This window comes from Dunckerocampus dactyliophorus, chromosome 3 (genome assembly GCF_027744805.1).
Source record: "Dunckerocampus dactyliophorus isolate RoL2022-P2 chromosome 3, RoL_Ddac_1.1, whole genome shotgun sequence".
Classification (NCBI taxonomy): domain Eukaryota; kingdom Metazoa; phylum Chordata; class Actinopteri; order Syngnathiformes; family Syngnathidae; genus Dunckerocampus; species Dunckerocampus dactyliophorus.
In genome coordinates, this window is record NC_072821.1 from 18,054,990 (window position 1) to 18,063,218 (window position 8,229).

Sequence of the window (8,229 nt, forward strand, 5' to 3'; positions counted from 1 at the left end):
CAAACACAACCCGACTGGTCTATATTTTATTTTATTTTGCCTTGTAGTCAGTCGCTCAATCAGTATTTATACTGCTACTGTACATGCTTGACCAGTAGAGGGCACTGTGACACTGCTTAAGATTCAGAGTTTTATTGTCATATGCACAGTAAAACAGGTAGTTCTGCTATGCAATGAAATTCTTGTTCTGTTCATTCTCCCAAAGAAAGAAAGAACGATTCAACATAAGAACGGTCGTCTGGAACCAATTGTGTTCGTTAGTTGGGGACTTAGTGTACATCGTTTTCACTCTGTGATCCGTTCCCATCCGGATGCAACTTTTTAAAAGAAATACCTCTGAGGAGTGTTCCCGTTTGGACAGGGACCTATTATACTAATTTTCGGGCCTTTGTATTGATTTTTGGACACCTATAGAGCAGCTACACATGATAACCTGCACAGAAAGCTTTCTAGATCTTCCAGACTCTACAACTCTTCCTGCAGTGTTTCCTGCCTCCCGCCCAAATGGTCTGTGTAATTTACTCTACCCCCGGCCCTCCTCCACGTACGCCTGCCGCCGACCTCACTCCACTGTGATTGGTCACACTCCCAAGTGCTCCCGAGGACTTCTGGACAGCTGCCGAACCCCTTTTGTCCGATTACTTACACAAAATAAATACAGTTAGGACACTGATAAATTGTTACTGACAGCTTGCTCTTCTGACTCCTCAACACGGCCAAGTAACGTTGGAAAGGCGTCAGACTTCAGCAGCAGTTTGGCGGATAGTCCAGCTTCGTATTGGCCCATGTTCACAAAACAGTCCCGTGTGAAGTGTCGTTGACACATGAGCATAATTTTCTTTTGCTGGCTGGGAATCAGCAACTCCGACCACTTCCTGCCTGATGCTTGCCTCTTTGGGCACACCCGAACAAACATTTCCTTGGAGACATTGCTCGACGTGCTACCGCCATGAACAGAGCAAAGCAGAGCGGGGGCAGAGCTGGGCATACCAATATAAGCAAATATAAAGTTGCATTGACATCAGTCGAACTCTGTGTTTAAAAGAAACTCTGTGAAAACACAGCATGCCGAGCCGTCCAAAACGTCTTTCAGGTCTCACTTCCAAATGCGCAAACCTCATTATCTGACACATTGGTATCCTTTAACACGAGAATACACCATTGTAACAACATTTAGAGGTCAGAAAAACAGGAAAAGTATAATAGGTCTGCTTTAACTCCTTGCTGCCTTCCCCTTGTATCATTTGGCTTGTCAGAGGTGAAAGAATTCATACCAGTGCAAGAGGTGGGGACAAGGCGCAAAACTGGCATCCCCCCCACATTTGAAATGCTATTGAGAAACTGATATTATCTATTTATTTAACTGCACTGTAGAGACTGAACTTAAAACTCAAACCAGGAAAATGCAACAAAATCTCATGCAAGCGTATTTAAGAGTCAAATTGCATGCTGAGTGTGATAAATTCATACATGTTGGCAGGTCTGCACTAACATTGAAAGTACTCACTGCCACTCACGTCCCCCGCGACAGTTCACCGCGCCACTATTTGAGAAACACTGAACTAGCCCAAGACTGGATCATGCTGGTACAGCTCTTTATGTGCAGTTCCCACAGTTTCGCTATTCATGCCTGACTTCTCACCAGGTACTCTGATTCCTCCCACACTTTAAAAAGCATGCTGGGTTAAATTGAGATGCTAATTTGTCTGAAGGTGTGAATGTTAGTGTGAATGGCTGTCCGTGTCAGCCCTGTATTTGACTGGGGTTCTTTCTGGTGTGCACCCTGCCTTTCTTCCTACATCAGCTGAGAATGGGTCCAGTTTAGCTGTGATCCTGAGCAGGAGAAGCAGTATACTGTAGAAAATTGATAAATAAGGTGAGCCATTGATGAAAGCTACTGGTGCCTTAAAGTGCTTATGACACCAAAACACATGTTAATCTTGTATTTTCGCTGTGAAAAATAACATTGAAAGGCCTGTTTCCCGTGTTAGATGTGTACTCGAATATTGAAAAAAATATTGAAAAATAATGTTGAAAAAAATAAATCTGCAGTTCTTCCGGGTGTGGAGGAGGTGGAGCACAGGGTCCTACCTGGAACTTGACATTCACTCCAAATAAAATGATGAAAGCAAATATAGCTCATAATTTAACTCTTAATTTAAGAGCTGATATCTACCAACTTCCATGGTTTTCTTGATAATAACCAAAATCACTTAAGTTCTTACGTGAATAGCTATAGCATTGTAACTCTTGAGCTATTTTTGTTGTCATTGTTATATTTATCCAAACAAAGGTACCTTAAGTTGTATCAGGCATTAAAATGAACGAGAAACTGAAGAAACAAGGGTGGTCTAATAATTTTTTCCATGACTGTATATGTTTTAATATTATGCCCGCTCGTTTTGTTAAAGGCTTTTGCTGGAACACTCGAGGAGATGGAGTAAGCTTGTTCACATTTCCTAAAGACACAATTCACCTTGTCAGATCGGCAGACTTCCTTGAACAAATGTTACTACCCAACAGATGGAAATAAAAAGTCAAAAACCCACAAGACGTTCGACCATGGAAAAGCGTGCCAAGGTGGCAGTAAGGTGGCAATATGCTCAGTAGTAGCCAGCCTAGTGCTCATGGCGGGTAATGAAGTGCTAATTCCTAGCCGACGCGCTAGCTAGTGTTGTAACATGTTGTAGCTATTACTGCCAGTAAAACATATGATACGCCTCACAACACAATATTAGTGCATGTTATCATTGTTGTGAATATGTCACTTTCTTCGCGTGCATTCATGGCTGTGCTTGTTTGTATCTGCTGCCGGTGTCAGGGAGTAAATACATATTTTTTACTAGATTTATTCTACGAATCTTAGAATAATACTATGGGGTTTCATTTTGTGTGTCACATACTGAGAGTTAAAAAAAACATACTTGTGGCCATTTTTGTGTGTGTGTCACATCATAGCTATCACAACACAATATCAGTGAATGGTATTATTGTGTTATTGTTGTGAATATGTCAATTTCTTGGCTTTGGTGTGAGTTCATGGTTGCATGCATTTGTATCTGGTTCCCGGAACGTAGTCTGTCAGTGATGTCACAACCAAGATAGTGTCGGTTCAGAAAACTCACTGGAGGAGTGTCAAAATCACCACTTCATTTCACTCCTGTTTCATAGTTGTTTATTTATCCATGACAGCAGTATGATTACACATGTTTTATTAAGTGAGCACTTTCATTTTGTTGTGGTGTCATGAGCACTTTAAATTTGTCCCAAACACAGCACTAACCATGTTTTGGACAGTTGTAGGACTGGTAGTCAGTACAAATCGACTATTAGGGATGAGCAAGTACACCACTATCTGTATCTGTATCTGTATCTGTATCTGTATCTGTATCTGTATCTGTATCTGTATCTATATCTGTATCTATGTGTTCACACATCTAAGTTATCTGTACTCGGAATGGGCAGGGTATATCCTGGAAGTGGGCATTGTTTAACCAGAAATGTGTGGGGCTTAATTTGGTACATTATTTTAAGTCTGAAATTGACATTGATTGATCAGAAGTTGCTATTTTTTTGTTTATTATTCAGCTAAAGGTGTACTGTGTAATTTTGTCTAGCGTATTCAACGCATACGCATCATGGCAAGCCACTGCTCTTTGTTATGATGACAGAGAGCGCCTCAATGTTGCTCCCCACAGAGACGGACGCTCTTTTAGAACTTTATTCTGACCTGAACACATCAACAGCAGTGCAGTTCAAACACCGTATATGTATTTCCAACTTTAAACAAACCAAATAAATGTCTCTAGTCCATTCGTCATTGCAACAACACTTCCTCGTTGTCACCAGACAGACCGTGGGATGCATTCACGGACACTCCAAACATCACATCAAAATCCTTATTATGTGTGTATGTCTGGTCTAAATCGGGTCACCAACACGGTGCTAGCGGGTACTGGGTGGCCCCTAAGGAAAACATGAGTCGCCCGCCTGACTGTTCTAAAAATAGCTCAAATAGTACCACTTATCTGCGAGCTTTTTGGTTGCTATTCTTGTTTAAATCACACTTACATGTAAAGTGGAAATGACGATATATTAAAGAAACACTTAAAAAATTGTACAAAAGACTGTTTTAGTAGAGCCAATTCTCTTTCATTCCTGTAAGTTAAAATATGACTAAACGTAGCTATCAATTACGACGTGAGATGGGCACATGAATGCACCAGGGCAGCTGTGGAGCTTTGAGAGTTGTTGTAACATGGACCTTGATTTTGATGTTCAACTAAGAGTCTGCGTCTATAAATGTGAGTAACCTGGTTATTTCTCATTCGTTCAATGCTCGACGCTGTTTGCACCGTGATATTTTATGTGTTGTGTGCCGTAAGCATCCAGCCACCCAGCTGGTCACTAACTGCTGAGCAAAGTTAGCCTTGTCAGCATTGCCACCAATTCATTATAGTGTTAGCATGCTATTTCAATGTGTTTAGTGTGCTGCTGATAGCTGAGATGTTACCTTGCTATTCATTTGTGTTTATGTCTAGGGATGGGCGGTCGCTGTGTGTGACTGGCCAATCACAGAGCGTGAAAAGTGAATACATAATGAGGATTTTCCGTCATTACGATTGCATAATAATGCTGAGCTGTACTCGTTTCAGGCACGTACTCGGCCAAAATGCATTATCCGTAACTCATCCCTAGCGACTATATTGACTGATGTGTCAAACAGAAGCAATTTTTTTTAACATCTGCTTTTTTCAACTTTCATTCTCATTTAACTTAAGTGACATGATGCCTGACAGGTGGTTCATATGATAACGTGGGAGATGTCTCATAAGCATGTTGAGATCCTTCATGACCAACACTGTTAGATTATGTTTTATGTTACAGTTAGGGTGAGACCCAACTGTGTTGCCAGGCTCATGGAGTGTGCAGTCTTCAGCCAGCTAGCATGAATCATGTTAGGACCTGAGGCAGTCCAGCTGTTCATACTTCAGACTTCTGGAACATTTTGATGGTCTGATCTTTGGTCCAACACTTACCGGTGGCATTTGTGCTGTGTAAAGTTTCCATCTGCTATACATCCTTCACTATATGGACAAACCTTCAGGCTGCTAAATTGCAGTGAATTTAAAGAGTAACGTCCCGCTGCTTGAGGCCCGCCATTCACAGATTCCTTTCTATTTTTTATAGGTCGTGCATTGGTGCTTTGCAGCATGAGTAGCTCTCCCTTCTGTACAATTCATATCACCCCTTTATGGACTCCCCTCACCCATTTTGCATCTCCTTTGCTGAATTCAGTGATCTCCCTCTCTGAGATACAGATTAACAGCGAACAAAACATGGTGTCTGGTTTGGGTTTGCCTCGTTTTACAATGTCAGTCATGACATATATCTTGTTATCTGTCATTGGCGCAGCTTTCTATACGCATTGCTCTTTTATCGCAAAGTTCAAGGTTTTTTTTCTGGTAAAGATATTTTTCCTCCTTTTATTGTAAGTTTACATTGTGACTTTAGTTGAACCGCCACTATAACTAACCAGACATTCTGTTAGACTATTTGTAACCTGACATCATACATGCTTGGGATTTGACGACGCATGTTGGCAGCTATCATAGATTGCTTTTTCACGGTTAACCTAAACTGAGCTAAATTTCAAGAGATACGCTTGGGGGCACTTACTGTAACTTGGAGGAATCACTGATTTTATCACCAAAAGTGCATTGAGGTAACCTTTGTTGTGTTGGTGTTTTGGTGTTGTTCCAGTAAAAGCTTGCAGGTGGCTGTAAATATATTTGTCAAATGAGCGTAATGTAAGGTAATGCCATTTATTTATGTGTTGTACATAACAACAAAGACAAGTACAAAATATAACCAATCAAAGATGACCACTGACGCTGTGAAAGCTTAAAGGGATAGTTCGAATTTCTTGACATGACGTTGTATGACATCCACATCAGCAGTGTAGTTCATCAGCAGTGACTTACCCCCCACTTTTGGCCTCTCGTATGGACCTCCTCGGGTCATATCTGGCCTTTTTGTAGTCCTCAGCGGTGCCCATAACAAATGCAGTCGAACGAGCACGTAGCTTAGCCCTTACATCACAGTTCATCCACTGTTTTTGGTTAGGGTATTTTCTGTAATACTTGGTGGTGGTAACAGTCTCTATGCATGTGCTAATGTAGCCAGTAACAGCAGAAGCATATTAATCCAAATCAACAGTACAATCTTCCCTCCCTGCTGCAGTTTTAAGCACATCCCAGTTTGTGCAGCCAAAGCAGTCCTGAAGTACTTGATCAGTTTCTTCAATCCACACTTTAACAGCTGTACTTACAGGGGGAGCTTGTTTGAGAAATTGTCTGTATGTTGTGTAAAGGAATATGGAGATGTGGTCGGCCTTTCCAAAGTGGGGTCTTGGAACAGCCTTCAAAGCACCTTTCATGTTGCTGTAGACTTGGTCCAGGATGTTATTTTCCCTTGTGGGAAAGCTTACATGCTGGTAATATTTGAAGAGAACAGTCCTGAGGTTACAGTGGTTGAAATTGCCAGATATAATGAATACAGCATCCGGGTGTTTGGTCTCGTGTTTATCAATGATGTCATGCAGTCTACAGCTGATCTACCAAGACTTTATGTTGCAGACAAAGAATCAACACAGCTATGTGTTCTAGTATATACCATGTATATTTTATTGGATGTCTCAGTTCTGAATAAAGAGGCAGGAAAAAACAGCTTACAAATGAAGGCCAATCCATCATGTCAAGATACAACATCCCTTCATTTTTTTGCCTGGCAGAATTTTATTTTGGACTCTCTCTGATATCTAAAGAAATAAGCTCTGCCAAGTAGCATCATGAACCAATGGTATTTGACAAAGTGTTTACTGCACTATTTGTTAAGAACGGCATCAAGACAAAAGTGTAGTGAAGAAAAAGGTTTAATACAACAAGTGCACTCCACTGGAGTGGAAAAAGCATACAAAAGAGAAAAAAAAAAACAACCAATTTACTAGGATGGAGGGGGTGGAAGTCACGGATAAGAGATGGGTTGAGGATAAAGGAGCGGGACACCCAGGAACATTCCTCCGGGCCGTACCCCTCCCAGTCGACCAGGTACTGCACCTCCCATCCCTCCTTCTGGAGTCAACAGTTGCCTTCACCGTGTAAGCTGGATGGGACCCGATGGGCACGCCGGAGGTGAAGGTGAACCGATGGCGCGATACGTCAGCCCCCTGAGAGGGAAACAGCGGCGGTTGGTAGCCACTAAGGGGAGGTGGGAAGACCAGGAAGAAGGGTGTTGGTGGAAAATGCATCAAATCATCGCTTCCAAGTCCTGATTAGCCTGCTCCATCTGGCCGTTGGTCTGAGGGTGGTAACCCAAGGATAAGCTGGCTGACACACCTAACGCTATGCAGAAAGACGTCCATATCTGGGAAGCAAACTGGGGGCCCCTGTCAGAAACCAAATCCCGAGTTATGCCAAAAATGCGAAAGACGTGTCTCACTAGCAGTTGGGCCGTCTCCAGGGACAATGGCAGCTTAGGCAGAGCAATGAAGTTTGCCAAGAGAGCCGGTCGACCACATTGAGAATGATTGTGTTGCCTCGTGAAGGAAGGAGGCCAGTGATGAAGTTGAGTGTGATGTGTGACCAAGGGCGAGGAGGGATGAGCACCGGCCGCAGGAGCACAGCAGGTGGACGATGATACGCCTTGTTCCTGGCAAAAATGGAGCAGGCCATTACTACCTCCTTGACGTCAGAGGTCATTAAAGGTCACCAAAACCTCTGGGCGACCGTGACTGGGTGCGCCTGACTCCCGGGTGACAGGCCACCTTTTATGAATGTCCCCAAGGCAGAACCTCAGACCTCATCTCCGTAGGCACGAACAGCTTGTCTGAAGGACACTCCTCAGGAACCTCCACTTAAGCTGCTGCATTAGACACCCTCCACCTCCCACTGGAGTGCCCCCACCACCACCACCACAGGTACAATGGTTTCAGGAGAGTTGTCCACCTCTGCAGGGCTGAATATTCTTGAGAGCATCGTGTTTGCTGTTACGTGAGCCCGGCCTGTAGGTGATGGAGAAGTCAAAATGGGTGAGATACAGGGACCAATGTGCCTGGTGGGAATTGAGTCTTTATGTCTTCCTGAGGTAGGCGAGGTTCTTGTGATCGGTTACTACCAGGAACGGAAAAGCCGTGCCCTCCAGCCAATGTTTATACTCCCACAGCGCAAG